The sequence below is a fragment of the Gymnoscopelus braueri genome, assembly GCF_963280865.1.
Source record: "Gymnoscopelus braueri genome assembly, chromosome: 4".
NCBI lineage: Eukaryota > Metazoa > Chordata > Actinopteri > Myctophiformes > Myctophidae > Gymnoscopelus > Gymnoscopelus braueri.
The window spans coordinates 39,106,939-39,123,193 of NC_137605.1; the positions used below are offsets into that span (position 1 = coordinate 39,106,939).

At 45.4% G+C, this 16,255-nt stretch overlaps 1 protein-coding gene across 4 annotated transcripts in view; it reads left to right on the forward strand.

The window, feature by feature from the left end:
- The window catches only part of entpd3 (ectonucleoside triphosphate diphosphohydrolase 3), a 55,333-nt gene that overhangs the window by 14,143 nt on the left and 24,935 nt on the right, over positions 1 to 16,255 (forward strand). For 3 of the 4 annotated variants that reach the window (XM_080426152.1, XM_080426155.1, XM_080426154.1), the window contains exon 1: positions 11,264 to 11,451. The gene's annotated coding sequence lies outside the window, so the exon portion shown is untranslated. Of the gene's footprint in view, positions 1 to 10,065; positions 10,201 to 11,263; positions 11,452 to 16,255 lie in introns of those variants that run through there. The other variant, XM_080426153.1, reaches the window with a different exon arrangement.

Genomic DNA, 16,255 nt, shown 5'->3' on the forward strand with positions numbered 1-16,255 from the left:
CACACACACACACACACACACACACACACACACACACACACACACACACACACACACACACACACACACACACAGCTCTGCGTCTGAAGGGACTGACAGAGGCTGAGTGGAGCACTGAGTGGAGATTTCAGATGTCGAGATGTGCGCGTCAACGTTCGGCCGTGTGCGCATGCACGAAAGCAGGAGCGCTAGTGCAGCCTATGTTCACCCTGACTTTATCTTCGCTATTGTTGGGAACACCCGTGTGGTGTCTAAAAATTTGCCACCACTTATATAAAAAACATTATTATCATTTAGCGTCGCATATTCAATGTTGCCAGGTTTGGCGAGAAACAAGCAATCCACACACACACACACACACACACACACACACACACACACACACACACACACACACACACACACACACACACACACACACACACACACACACACACACACAGCACCTGGTATAATATGACTTGTCATTTCTTTCTTGTTTACTCTTACTTGAGTAACATTTTGACTGAGCTACTTTTACTTGTAGTGGAGTAAATTTAACCAGGGAGTATCTGTACTCTTACTCAAGTACTGGGGTCGAGTACTCTGTCCACCTCTAAATTCCGGAGGGACTACTCAATGTAAAACACTTCTCTCATTTTTCATTAGCAATTTGGCACAGTCTGAACCTGTCTTGTGAACTTTAGTGACCTTATTGAGACTCACAAACAATCCCACCATGGTGCACTGACTACCCCATGCCCCCCACCCATCCCCCTACAACAAGCCTCTACCTGGCCCTCTAGGACCATGTATTGTCCACCATACCAAAGTCTGGTTGTCTCCTCCAGGCCGAAAGGCATGGCAGAGACTATGCTTTGCAGTTGCACCCTGTCCTTCCGTGTGTGTGTGGTTCCGTCTGTGAACAGCTAATCTCCGGGCACCGTTGGCTGGATCGTAGCCAAACTGTGCACGCACACTCCTTGGATGCCAGAGTAGAACCTCTGGCACAAATGTTTCACATGGGCCTGTTATAGCGCCACCAGGAGGTCAAAATCTTTCAAATCAGCCTCATGGTGGCACTATAACAGGCCGATTTGTGCTTTTACCTATAACTGCACCGATCAGTGTAAATCTTTGTATGTGCACTCCGTAGAGGCCAAGGAAAACCTTTGCCCTGCATTTTTCACATCTGCCTTTTATAGCGCCACCAGGAGGCCAACTTATGTAATTTTTTATATTACTCCTTCAGATTGTATCTAAATTTCATGCAAATCGGTACACATGATCTCTATAGTCATGTGATCAAGACAAATCCGTTTGATTCTTCATATTCCATCCTGATTGGCTAAGATTGACATCTGAAGTTTGCAGGAGTGGCCCGTTTTGAACAAAATGCCGCAAATCATGAAGGCAGCGTCCGATTGCAGTGAAGCTTTGAACGCACATTCGCACTATGTTTAGAAACAAATGCCACCCTTGTAAAATTGCTCTATTATAGCGCCACCAGGAGGCCGATTTTTGCTAAAATATATATTTTTATATTACTCCTAAAAAAAAAATCCAAACATCACGCAAATCGGTACACATTATCTTGTCTAAGTGATCAAGACGGCTCCGTCTGAATTTTTCATGTTCCATCCTGATTGGTGCATTTCCAACATTGCTGGCCCACAAAATCTGACCTGGCGGTGACCTGTACTCCCGAGGAGCACTTTTTCTAGTTTTGACATGTTCCCATTCAAAAGAACTGTTCCAAAAGTAAATTAGTCCAGACATTGTCAAGGTGGTGTCTCATGCTATTTCGTTATTTGATAAAGTCTGTGATTGGTGGGCTTATATTTCTGACCTCTTCAGTTATATCATTAGTATGTCCAGCATCGGTTTATGCTTGGTAACCATATCATATGAGTAAAATGGCTGTGGTATTCTCAAACATTCTAATTTCAAGAACCCCCATAACTCTGAGAGTGTACAAATGAAACCAAATGGATCCATAGGGGTCTATTTTGTTCCATTAGTACTTAATCCAGCCAAAGCCAGGTCCATTCTACTCCAAGCAGCACTTCAGCTGTAAAATAGCAGCGTTGTCAGTCTTTAGCCAACTACACACCACACTCTGCATGTCAAGAGGCTGGGACATTGATCCTCCGCCAACAGTTCACATCCGTGTCTGTCCAGACTCATATGGTATATATAGTGAAGACTTTGAAAAAATTTTATGAACGGGATTTGCGAAATCACAGTGAACATGATACCAAAATCTAGTCAGTTCATCGAGTCCATGTCGACGTTTGTGCCAGATGTAATAACATTCCCCTCGTGTTCATGAGAATAGGACGGACAGACAGCCGGTCGGCCGGCCGGCCAGACAGACAAACCCAAAACATAATGTCTGCTTAATTCACTGCATCCCACAGGGACCTGATGGACATTATGTGTTATAATAAAAAGCCTAGTTGCAGTAAGCAGTTAGCTCAACCAAAACTCCACCTCATGTTCACGAGTGAGAGTAAATATCTGTCAACGCGGATGTGACAACAGCAGTGCACCGCAGGCTGAAATAACAAAGACAACGGTGAAGTTCCCCGACACAAAACATGGCAATGTGCCTTCCAAAAACAGCAAAGCTGGAAAAACTCGAGGTTACGGATGTAACCCCGGTTTCTTTAGAATTCGGAGTAACATACTCACTATGGGATATCAGCGCCTCCAGGCGATGCACAGAGCTACATACCATAAACTCCCGGGCCATTCATTGGCTGAGAAGGGTATGTCACGTGTCCGGTAGACCGGAAGAGGTATAAAGCCTCTTGCGTGACGTGGCTCATCCTCTTTAACAACCGCTCTCTGCATGCAGATGCACACAAACAGGGGTGTTAGGTGAGTATGTTACTCCGAATTCTAAAGAAACCGGGGTTACATCCGTAACCTCGAGTTTCTTGTCAAATTCTCCGTAACATACTCACTATGGGATACATAAACCCCCCTGGGGCTTATAGCCATACAGAAACCCTCCCAGCCCCGCACGCCCCCTAGCCGCAAGGCCCCGCCCCCACGGGCGTGACCTTTGGCCTCCTGGGCGCCCCAACCCTCCGGGCCCAAGTCTGCCTATTCAGCTAATGAACAGACACAAGTCTGTCCCATAAGTGAAAACAAGGAAACAGGGCCTCCTCCCCTGGAAACCTACCAACGGTGGTTCCGAGGGGACTCAAGAGAAGGAAGGTAGGGAAGGGAAAAAAGGCGGGTTAACACAAAAACCTGCCTAACCTCCCCTACCCTAACTAGAGACAGCCGCTATGTCCAGTACAGCGTGCGCCACTGACGCCGCTGCCACATCCAGGCTGTAGAAGGCCGAAAAGGTGATGGAGACGACCAGTTTGCGGCCACGCACACCTCCTGGACCGACATTCCCCTGGAGAGGGCCCAGGAAGTAGCCACGCCTCTAGTAGAGTGAGCCTTCAGTCCTTCTGGAACTGGAGCGCCACTACTGACGTAGGCCAGCCTAATGGCATCCAAACTCCATCTAGAAAGCGTCGCCTTAGTCACTGCCTTCCTCCGACCATTTGGGCCGAAGGAGACAAAAAGTTGCGACGACGACCGGCCGACCGCCGTCCTCTGGCAGTAGAGCTTCAAAGCCCTCACTGGGCAGAGACAGTGCAGCCGCCTATCCTCCGCTGAAGCGAAAGGAGGCGGATGAAAAGCTACCAGCTCAACCGGTGTCTGGGTCACCACTCCGTTCTTGGGAACAAACGCCATGTTGGGCTTAAACAAACCCTGCTGTCGTCTCCCAAGAGCCCCTTACACTCCGAACTCACTGAGAGCGCATGTATGTCGCTGACCCGTTTAGCTGTAGTTAAAGCAACCAAAAGAACCGTTTCGAGACTAACGATCTTCAGATCCACAGACTCAAAAAAGGCTCGAACGGTGGGAGGCAAAGCGCCCCCAGCACCACAGCCAGGTCCCAGGCCGGGAACAGAGGCCTAGAGACCGGCCTGGCCCGCCTGGCACCGTTCATAAAACTACGCACCAGCGGATGTCGGCCAACCGTCATGTCATCGAAACCCTCGTGACAAGCGGAAATGGCCGCCTGGTACACCTTAACCGTCAAGAAAGCCAGACCTTGACTCAACTTCCTGCAAGAAAATGAGGATGCTGTGTACCGGGGCCTGGAAGGCCTCCACCGGCGGTGACTGACCCAGACACAACGACACGAACATGTTCCATCTGTCGTCGTACGCAGCCCTCGTGGAAACGGCCCTCGCCCCCTGGATGGTAGCTACCACCTCAGGGGGCAGGCCATAAGAAGTCAAGGTCTCCCCCTCACGGGCCAAACCCACAGGTCTAGGTCCTGAGGTTGCTTGTGGAAAATTCCGACCCCTGCCTGCCGTAGCAGATCTCTGATCGGGGGGAGGGGCCAGGGCTCGTCGTAGAGGAGAGGACTATTCCTGACCTCCACGCGCCCCACGCCAGTGCCACCAGTGGCACTGACAGTCCGTGGAGTCTGACCCTCTCCAAGTTGAGAGGACCAACTCCAGTGACGGGAATGCATAAAGCAGTTCAGTCGGCCAACCTGGCCCAGATCTGGCTTGTTATCTCCGGAGGAGAGGCCAATCTGCGTACCCAAAAAATGCCCCTGGACAACAGAGTCGCTCCGCTGTTCAGGAGGCCCGGTACCTGTGAGTCTCTGGTTGACGTAAGGCGCGCGTCGCACCACAGCGTCAGATTGCCAGCTAGCCTGTCCAACACTGGAGAGGCCAGGCCTCCCTGCTTTTTGACATAGCACATGGTCTTGGTGTTGTCGGTTCTGATCAGGACATGACAACCTCGAAAACCGAGCCTTGCAAAGTCTGACCGTCAGAAAAAGGCCGTCATCAGCTCCAGGTAGCTGACTGGGACCCCACACCCCCGTGGCCGAGCGGCTCTCGTGGACGGCACCCCTCCTGTGAGGCTGGCGTCCGTGGTAATGACCTTCCGCGAGACCACAGCACCCATTCTGACCCCTTGGACAGAAAGGCTGCGTCTGACCACGATCTAAGCGTGTCCACGCACCGTGGGGATACCCGGACCTTCCGATAACCTCAGGTGGACGGGGCTCCAAGAGCCCACATCCACCTCCGGGAAAAAAAGGTCACATGTGGGGCTTGTCCAAACGAAACAGGTGTAAGGCCGAAGTCATGAGACCCGTCGCCTGCATGCATAGCCTGTATGTGACTTGTCGCCTCACGCGAGAAGACCATAGGCCGAAACGCTGTCTATCCCGCCCGGGACAGACGCGCCGTGAGCCTGGTCTAGCCCAGCGAGATCCCCTATGAAGGTGGAAGGATTGCGGTTGTCAACATTCGAAAGTTGTAAACCGACAGACGTTTATTGAGACCCTTCAGATTCAGAATGGGTCGTACACCCCCCCCCCCCCTTCTTTTCCACCAGAAAATATTACGAATAGAAAACCAGTTGGTTCCGATTCATAGATCGTTTTCTGACTATGTTACTCTGAATTCTAAGGAAACCGCGGTTACAACGTAACCTCGAGTTTCTTGACAGTTTCGTAACATACTCACTATGGCGCCCCCGCTCAGGAGAGAGAGAGAACCTCCTCTCTCAGAGACATGGCTGCATTATCCTCCGCATGAGAGAAACAACACCGTGTCTGACATAGGAGGTTTATGCATAAAGGCATGTGGAAAACACACCAGTACAAACCACAGTGTGTTGTTGTGGATCAGGGGAGCTGACCAATACAACCACAGCGTGTCACTGCTGTACTGAAAAACCCTGTACACACACAGTGTAACGCTGATGTACTGGGATAGTAAACAGAAGTATCGGAAGTTATTCTTTAATAGCGCCTTTGCTCAAGAGGGAGGAGACTTCCTCCCTCAGAGTGTTGGCTGCTGGACCCTTTGCATGGGAAAATAATACTTTGTCTGTCATGGGGGGTTTTGTGGAGAATTGCAGCCTGTAACCTTTAGTATTGTGAGCAACACCTAAGGATTTGGCTTGCAAAATGTTCCAATGCTCCACACACGGAGCGAGCGGGTTGGTCGATGACGTCATCGGCCGCTCGGAGTGTGTGTGCGTTGTCATATGCCCTGAGGACTCGGAGGAGTCACGTGACTGGCCACGGGAAAAATCCCAGACGTCAGAATTAAGCCCATAGATATATATATATCTATGATTAATCCTACCTTGGCCGTCGCCATCTTGTCTGAGCCCAAAGGCTCTGCACGGAGTGTCGACAAAGTCGTCCTCCCTGTAGGAGGTGCTTTGTCGCCCTCCAGCGGCGAACGTGAGGCGGTACGGCCGAGGGGTCATGTCTGACCGAAGTACTTCCGGTTCACAGTGGCGCTTGGGCACTTCCTGTGGGACGGAAGGCAAAACCGGCGTGACCCCATTCCACTGGCGCATTTGCGCCCTCTGGCGGAAAGGGGTGATGTCGGTTTTTATATTACCTTCATATGATCCAAAACATGCACAGATGTTATCCAACAATGTCTAGAACATCAGAACTCGGGTGTTCCAGGCATTGTGCGCTTATGAATTGAGAACGTTGATACATCACATGCACAGATATTATCCCATCAATGTCTGGGATACCGGAGTTCGGGCATCCCAGGCATTGTGGGCTTATACACAGAGCATTGGAGCAGAGATGCCCTCGGTGCGGGGACTCCACTGCGCCGCTACTCTAGGACATGTGGAATAACGAGCTGGTTTATAACATGTAACACATTTATTTCTTTGGCAGAAAAAAAATTGTACTTTTAAACACACATTCGTTTTCATTAAACAAGGCCTTTTGGCAGTCGAGGAGCCGTCCATCTTGTCCTTCGAGGCCTGTAAAGCCACTGTCCTCTTCCCCAGCAAGAAACGGCCGGGGGGAGGGGGGGCTGAACCGGTCTGTGCACCGGTGAGAGTCTGCTAATGTGCTTTATGTACTTGGAACATGTGAAATGAAACAAGAGTAGGCACAGAAACAGTAAACAGCATGAAACGTTTTAACATATTCTTATGACAAAAACAACATGTGTCCCAATGGCGCCCGATGAGCCTGTCCAAGGTCTTCAGAAGCCCCCGAGGTTGCTCGATACACAGAGTGAGAAGGCTAACAAGCTGGTGTTGTCCTAGCGAGGCAAGCTAGGCTAGAACAACGCTGTTAATAACCTGTTGCTTAGTGAAGCTAGCTGGTTAAGCCAACAAAAACACTGCCTGACTAAGGCGACGTTATACTAGCGAGGCAGCTAACGTAGCTAGTCTGGGCTAACTCACTCACGAGCTTCTGCCTCGTTCTCCCCCTCGTCCATGCTGCCGTCACTTTCGTTGTCTTCTGGCGACGCACCGCTAGCCTGGTATCCAGCCTGCTTCGCTACGTTCGGCGGATTTTTTTTTCTCTCTTCGCTTATCAGTCTGGAAAGCCTCCTATCTCCAAGGGAGGCGGGACATGCCACAAGCTTCCAAACCTAACGTGGCTTCTGATTGGTCTGTGGTGCGGGGCGGGACCAAAAAAACAGTGTGATCGTTGTGATTCGTCATTCGTTTGAACAACATCCAATCAGCAACGACGTTGCCCAACGTAACATACGACGTTGCCCAACGTAACATATGTAGTTCCAGTGTAGTTCTGCAAAACCTTCCAATGGGAGGCTTTCCAGACTGATAAGCGAAGAGAGAAAAAAAAATCCGCCGAACGTAGCGAAGCAGGCTGGATACCAGGCTAACGCACCGCTGTCCCGGTACGCTTGCTGTGGCAGCGGAGTAGACGGCTGGGAAGAGGGGGAGGAAGTGCCGCTAGGTAGTTGCGCCTGGGTGGTTCCCCCAGACACAGGTGCTAGCGGCTGCTGTAGTGCTGCGTAGCACGGCTTGTGTAGCAGCCTGGAGGTGCTGCGAGCGGTGGCTAGCGCCGCTCGAGGGCGCCGGGGCTGCTGGAGGGCCCATGGTGATCTGAGGACGCACGTGGTGGGCTCCACCACTCACGTTCCCTGGGCCGGAGATGCGGGGTGTTGCTGGAGCCGTGATGATCGGGGACGAGACGTCGCTGCTTCCCGCAGCCAGGGCGCTGGCCCTGGCTAGGCGGCTATCGAGGTGCAGCGTGGAGAACAGAGCGCAGTCCTCGCAGCGTCCCGGTGCATCTGGGAAATGCCTCGCCGCAAAGGAGGCCGAGGCAAGAGATGCAAAAACCCATGAGGGTCCCCGGCGATCATCAGACGGCAGAGCAGCAAGCCGCAGGAACGTGGGACCTCCATTGTTGAGCTAGTTGTAAGCTTTTAGCCGCTAGGCTAAGAGCGGCTAACTCGTAGACAGGAGGAAATACTTTTTCAGAAGAAAAGAATGGAAATAGAAGATAGCCGCGGGAGCGGAACAATATAACATTTTTTTTTAATAATAACGGAGGAAAACCCGTAGGTAGGTACAAGTACCACCGCAGTGGGCTAAAGCTGGTTTCTGTCCGTTGAGATTATTTACGCTGTTTTACTGTTCTGGTATGTCTTTAAACTGTATGCATCTGCCATGCAGAGAAGCGAAAGACGATGAGCCACGTCACGCAAGAGGCTTTATACCTCTTCCGGTCTACCGGACACGTGACATACCCTTCTCAGCCAATGAATGGCCCGGGAGTTTATGGTATGTAGCTCTGTGCATCACCTGGAGGCGCTGATATCCCATAGTGAGTATGTTACGGAGAATTTGACAAGAAACTGATGAGACAGTTTTTAAATAAAGCTTCTGCACTTTATTGACTATACACACCAACATGAACTATAACACAGGATTATATCGGTGCACCAAGTCTATGTAGCCCAGCCTGGCTGGGTCTGCTGCTAGCAACGCATTTAAATCTTTATACTGTAACTCTGCACAATTGAACCAGCTCTATACCTCTCACTGCTGTTGTGTGTCTACAATGTAACAAAGCACACGGTCAGCACACTAGTATATAGAGGAGAGCCCAATTAGACATTTGGAAACACCTGAGTCTGAGTCACTCCCACCATTTCCACCCACAGCAGTCTCAATTGAATGCATGAGAGTTCACAAAAATGCCAATAAACATAAAAATATACCAATGGATACGCATATACCCATGTGTAAGTTCAGATTGATTGTTCAACCCATTGAGGAGAAAAAAGGATGAGGGCATTTCCATATGTTCTACAGCAGAATCTTAATTGAGTTAACACAAATCCTAATATACAGCTCAAATCAGCTTCCTGAACTCCCTGCATATGCCAGCTGTCAATGGACATGCAATTATTTCAGATTGATTGGTCAACTCAACCCACTGAGGAGAAAAATGGTCTGAGAGAGGGCAGACAGAAGGAAGGACAGAAGGTCAGAGTTTTCTTCAGTTTATAGTTAGCCTGAGGCTACGAGCTCAATCCATGGTCTTGAAGGGCGGACCCAAACACAGCCGCCTGGATCTGTGCGTGGCTTCCTATTGCTTCACCAATCTATGTCCCCGCCTCCCCTCCCCTCCCCCCTCGGCCTGTGCACGGAGCACGCTGACGTCACCAAATTTAGAGCGACGCCCCTCTGCACTCTGATTGGTTAGGAGATAACAAGGTCCAAGACCATCGTTACTGCATCGCTCCCCCAGGCTTTTTTTCTTTTGTAACAAAAAAAAAAGCCTGGGTTTCCGAGGCTAGTTTATAGTAGGATAGTGGATTATAGTAGGATGTGTCCTGTAGGGGGCACAATGTGAGTATAAATTGTGTAGTATTCAAATGATAAAGTTATACAGTACGTTTGGATCACTGTGTAGAGTAGCTACCTTGACACTAATATAAAAGCCATCAATCATTCACACTGCAGGCAAGCACATATTATGTGGATACAACATTTATGAATATAAGCAGTCAGAAATCCTTTTGCCAAATAAGCTACGTATGGCATATTTGCATACTCAAGGGATTTGACATGATGGTCGTTCATTGTTGTCAAAAGGCAACAAATAATAACTATAGAAACAATATAAGTTAAGGAAGGGCATAAATATACATAATAACATACTGTAGCACTGAAGATTATTCAAATATCAGAATCACTCAATAGTAAATAAATGTTTTCCATGTGTTTGCTGTGTTGCAGTATTCTCATCGCAAGCCTGACCGTCGTGCTTTGATCAATCACGTCATCTTCATGGTTTAGGAAGTGGGGTCAAAATGCAAACATGAAGTCAATACATGAATCAAGAAGTCAACTTCAACTTCAAACTTCAAAAAGGTTTGGTAGGCTGCTTTTTATGTATCACCCATATACAATACTGTACTACTAATGTGAAAAATGTGTTACTATTTCTGCCACCTAGTTATCAGCATGGACATTTAACAGTTTTTTTTTTTTTTTTTTTTTTGCATTTGGATATCCACTTGGCAACTCTTGCATGTATGTGCACTTTGGAAAGGGGTGACTCTTTTGTGATCCTTCCTGAGGTACCCCCCCCCCCCCCCTTTATGTGTTTGTATTGTATTTCTTTGCCTGATTGAGGGTACATTCCTTTGGTAAATGTTGGCCTTTTACGCTGTAACTGTGATAAGAGCTACACGAATAAATTTGAGTTGATTCAGGGCTGTGAGGCACTTTCAGTTCAGATTAAATAATCCACACCACCTTCAGCCCTGGTAAAACAAGATCACACTGTATCAAGGGATCCATACATGTACATCTGTCAGAGACTATCCTACTTACTGATGACATCACCTCGACCAATCCCCTTTTCTTCTGTCTCTCACTCTCTCATTCTTTCATTCACAGGAGAATACCCAGGGCCTAAACAAGAGCAACAGCTGTGTGATCTCTAGCTTAAACAGTGAATGCATGCATGTATGCACACATGCGGACAGCCGGACACAGCCGCACACACTTGCCTATATGCCTAGGCCCTAGGGGATATAGGCATAGTTGAGGAACAACAAACAAGAAAATAAACTTTCTGTTTGGTATCTTGTAGATGGCAGAAGACCTCTCTTCCTCTTGTTCGTTCGTGCAGAAAATGTTTTCCTTCAAAAAACAGTCCAGCTTTGTTCATTGACCTTATCCCATGACTGTGAATACAGTAGTGACTTTTGCCTTGTTATGTTTTCCCTGTAGACTCTACAGGGATAACATAACAAGTGTAGAGGGAGTGGTGAAATATGGGGTGTGTATGTGAAGCCCCTCCTCCCTACTCTCCCTTCCTCTCTCTCTCTCTCTCCTCTCTCTCTCTCTCTCTCTCTCTCTCTCTCTCTCTCTCTCTCTCTCTCTCTCTCTCTCTCTCTCTCTCTCTCTCTCTCTCTCTCTACCGGGGTACAACACCACTCTTGGCCTTGCAGACCGATCAATGAGGAGCATACAGCCTTCAGCCCCTTAACACTCTCTCACTCCTTCCCTTCCTTGACTACTCTCCCATCACTTCTCTTTCTTCCTCCCTTCTTCTTCTTCCTAGAGTAGACCCTTACCTAGCAGCGGACCTCTATACCCCCCAAACTATCTACGGTAAGAAACATTACCTCTCTTTCTCAGTGTGTTTCATTCATTCTTTCTTACAAAGGAAAATCTACCAAGGTTATGAATGAGGACAGTAACTATACTATACAACTATACAAAGCTGTGGTTTATATTAGTCAGTTCAGTTTTGGAGCAACTGTGGTAGGCTCCATTCAACTGTGTTGTGATCATATTTATTTGCTAAGCAGGTTGTTATATTATGTAAGTAATATCATATTAATCCATCTCAGTTGGCTGCTCCTAGATGTATTAACACATTCATAAAAATAAGTCATTTACCATCATTTGTCACACTTGTAAGCAAATCTTCATTATTTATTGATCTATTTAGTTATCTTATTTTTAATTGTAGCTTGTGCAATGTATGTGCCTGTGTCATGGCAATAGACAGAACAAATATGCATCATGTCTTTTACTTTATGGTCCAGAAGCAGAGTAACTTCAGATAGGGTTACTCTGTATTATGCATTTCTGGTTGAGAGCCTTCTGTTCATATTCTCTAGACATCTGTGTAGTGTAGCCATTAGAAGTCAGAATAGTTCACTGTTTTATATAGACTGAATTAGAGCCAATAGCTCCTTGTAACATTTTATTTGAAATGTTTAACCTTAAAACCAGTGTTAAGAAATAATGATGCACAGCACTTGACAATTCTGCACAAGCCACCCTTAAAGTAACATCTCAAGCAACCCAGAGCCAGCAAGAAACACACATTCTCTATCCATTAATATTAAGCATTGAGCTACCTCCTGGCTGGCTAGTTAAATGACCAGTTGAACTTGAGATCAATAGCATTGCATGCTTTTAGAGGATTCAAATGTTTCTTGAGTATTTGCTCTGAAACCTGTATTGATCTGTTTGCATGAAGAGATGCACGTCCATTCGCTGCAAATGATTAGCATCATTGTAATTGCAGTGCTAATTGCAAACACAATTAAATACACTTTTGTGGTAAAATACATTTCTACTATGTTTTGCTATGTTCAGAATCAGAATTTTAAGACTGATTCTGACATGCAAAACTAAAAACTAAAACAAAAAACTATTTCCAATAGCATTGCATAGCTATGAATATACTCTGTAAGCTCCTGTACATATTATAGACTGTACATGATTGCTGATGTTTGGCTAGTTGTACGCCTAATTTATTACACTATTTTGTCCATATATATTGTCTCCACCAGCCTCCTCCAAAGGCTGGAGACTATGTTTTTGCTTCTGTTTGTCCGTCCATCCGTCTGTCTGTCTGTCCATCCGTCTGTCTGTCTGTTGTCTGTCTGTCTGTCTGTCTGTCTGTCTGTCTGTCTGTCTGTCTGTCTGTCTGTCTGTCTGTCTGTCTGTCTGTCTGTCTGTCTGTCTGTCTGTCTTGTTATAAGTGGTGGGTTCAGTTGACCAAGATTGCATCTGTGAAAGACATCAGACAGAGAAGTCATACCCCTCATTGATCCCTGTCTAATAGCTCTTGACCCCTTTAGCATCAATGAAGTTGCTACTGGCATTCCTTTGACAGCAGTAATCTGTCATTACAAAAACAGAAAAGCCTTACTGCTCTTAAGTGAGTTCAGGTGAGGTGACACAGTGTCATATACAATGGCTAGATCAATATTTGGAAGCTGTTTAGTGTTTACTTTGCTTGTGCTTATTATTTTAAGAGTGACAGAGCAAGACAGAAAGGTCCTGGTTACCACACCAATATACGGAACTAAGTGTCTAACCCACATGTCTCACACATATTCTATAAGCTGAATCAGCCTCTTGCTCATGAATGCCAACTGGTTGGGAATCTCATAATAACACTTTTGACACGGCAGAGACCAAAAACAGTGATGTAATCGCTATATTTACCTGCACTACACTGATGCAAGGTTGTAATTATACTTTGTTGCAACCATTTATGACCAGTCATTGTTGAAAAAACTGTGTCACACAATGCTAAGCAAACGCTGCAGAAAATTTGTACCGACACAGATAGAAATTACAATGTACACCTTGTGTGATTTGTTACTTAAATTGATTCATTCATTTACTCGTTGGTTGGTTTGTTATTCTTCCTCAGTTTTGTTGTTCTGTTCATTCTTACTATCAACCTGTAGTTATAGTAGACTAAAGGCTACTACACAGAAAACCTGGAAACTATTACATAATATGACATGACTAAACTTGCCAGGTGCCTGCTGGAGCAGCACTCTGGTTTATAGGAAACAAACCTGTGAGAGATTGTGTCATCATGTACAGTACATGTATTCATCTGAAGATAAAGGTTGAGATCGTGTACAACATTGTTTTTCTACAATTAGGGAACTCTTACCACATGTAGCATCCCTATTCTGCGCATGTCATAATAGGTGAACATTGGTGAAAATAGTAGAACTACAAGTATACAATGGGTTATGAGCTTGTAGATTGGCTATCTTCAGCGAAGAGATTTGGTGTAGATGGAAAAAAAAGGAGGGTTCCCAGTATAGACCCTTGGGGAACAACAAACTACAGAATAGTAAAGCTTTTTTTCAGTTACAAATACAAATCTAGCAGTAATAAATGTTTCTAAATTTCATTTAGCGATGGAACAAAAAAATGCGATGTGGCCGAGTCAGGCCGACATCTGGTTTCAATTGCTAACTTGACATAAATGTTGACCTTCAGTGACTTCACTTCCTGCTCAAATCTTTCTGGTTTTGAAAGCCCTTACATCCTAGGTTAGATCCTAGATCCTTAGAAGCATGGTGGTGGCTAAGTTCAAGTTCCCCATCATCGCCAGAACTCATCCTGCATTTGTACTGCAAATGGTGCCTTCAGAAGGTTTTTTGTCAGATGTCATAAAGACACAGTATTTATACTCCAACCTTGTCCCTCAAATGACCGGTTACTTTACCAGTCCTTGTACTTACTAACGACTAGAAGAAAAACAAGTTTCTATAGAATGTGCCTTTAGGGAAGAGCATAAATGCAATAATTTGCTGTCATACAATACAATCAATGGTGCAAGTGCACCATTCCTTCCACAGTTACATATACAGACGGCAACCATCACTGGCAACCGTCACTAACCCTTTAATGATGTTTTTGTGTGAAGGGAAGTAAGTCATCTGTGAGACATCATGTTACAGGCTTTGGTTAAAGGTGATGATGGGCATTTGAGGAAAGCTGTCTCATGAAGTTTCTCATTAAAACAAAACAAAATAAAACAAAACAAAAGATACAAGGGTTTTCTGGGATAGCATTGAATACATCCTTACAAATGAAAATAAAATCTCCTTTAGTTTAGTATCAATCCAGATACCAGTACTGGAATGTACTTTCAATTTAGATACCTCTTAAACTGTATATACTCCGTTGACAGGGATCGGTTTGTACCTGGTCCCCTCCTTTCTGCCCTCTACACAAAATCTCTTTGCTGAAAATATCTACAACCTGTCTGTGTTGAGATTGGCTATTTTTGTAGAATGTTCGAATGTAGAATTTACAAATTATTGTTAAGACAGTTATTAGGCTGAAGAATTTAGTGGGTGAGAGGTGTTATTTTTAAGAGACTACATTTAACCACTTGAACCCTATACAGTATATGTCATTGACAGGGGTCCCCCATGGGTCTATTGGTCCTTATTTTTTCCCTCTTCACTAATCCCTTTACCGAAAACAGGCGATCTAGACACTTACAACGCATCGCAGTGGAACCATGTTGGCCTATTCTGGCCAAATGTTCACCTATTACGACATGCTTAGAATAGGGAAGCAAGGGTAGGCAAGGGCAAGGGCATGTGGTTAAGCTCAGAGACGAGCATCCTGTTTCCATCTTGCAGAATCAGACAACTGTCATACTGAAAACCACAAAGACATGCACACAGACTGTCTGTATTTAGTCCATGAGCCAGAGCCCCAAAATTGAGCAATTATTATCGAAAGAGTGGGCAAAACCAAACCTATATTAAATTGTTCAGAGGGTCAATACGAGTAAATAAATGTATGATAACCTCACCACAGGAGCAGCTTTTTCATGGTTATCACACATTTTGTTATTTTCCCCATACGTACATGACAGGTGAAAAAATGACAAAATTTAAAAAAGAGTTATCATAATGAAACTTCCTGAGTTGATTACTTACATGAAGACAATGATTTATCGTATTACAAGTTTTCTGAAATTGTATATTTAAATATGCAAATTAGGCATTTAGTCCATGAGCCAGAGCCCCAAAATCGAGCCAGATATTGAATATTCCCTCGTTAAAAACCTTTGACTCCAACATCTTAACAAAATGAAATAAGTATGTCGACTCTGGCTTTGTCCAATGTTCCAATGTTGATTCTGGAAAGTTATGCAAATTTGGGCATATTTTCTAATGCCTAATTTGCATATTTAAATATACAATTTCAGAAAACTTGTAATACGATAAATCATCGTCTTCATGTAAGTAATCAACTCAGGCAGTTTCATTATGATAACTCTTTTTTAAAAAAAATCATTTTTTGACCTGTCATGTACGTTACAAAATGTGTGATAACCATGAAAAAGCTGCTCCTGTGGTGAGGTTATCATACATTTATTTACTCGTATTGACCCTCTGAACAATTTAATATAGGTTTGGTTTTGCCCACTCTTTCGATAATAATTGCTCAATTTTGGGGCTCTGGCTCATGGACTAATTGTGTACACCTTGTGTAAACCTACAGTAGACACCTTGCTGTAAGCTCCTAGACCAGTGGTTCTCAAACTTTAAAACAGTGCAACAGATCATTTTAAATGCTTGGTATTCAAATAATGTGTAAAAAACAGTACTTATGTTATAATTTG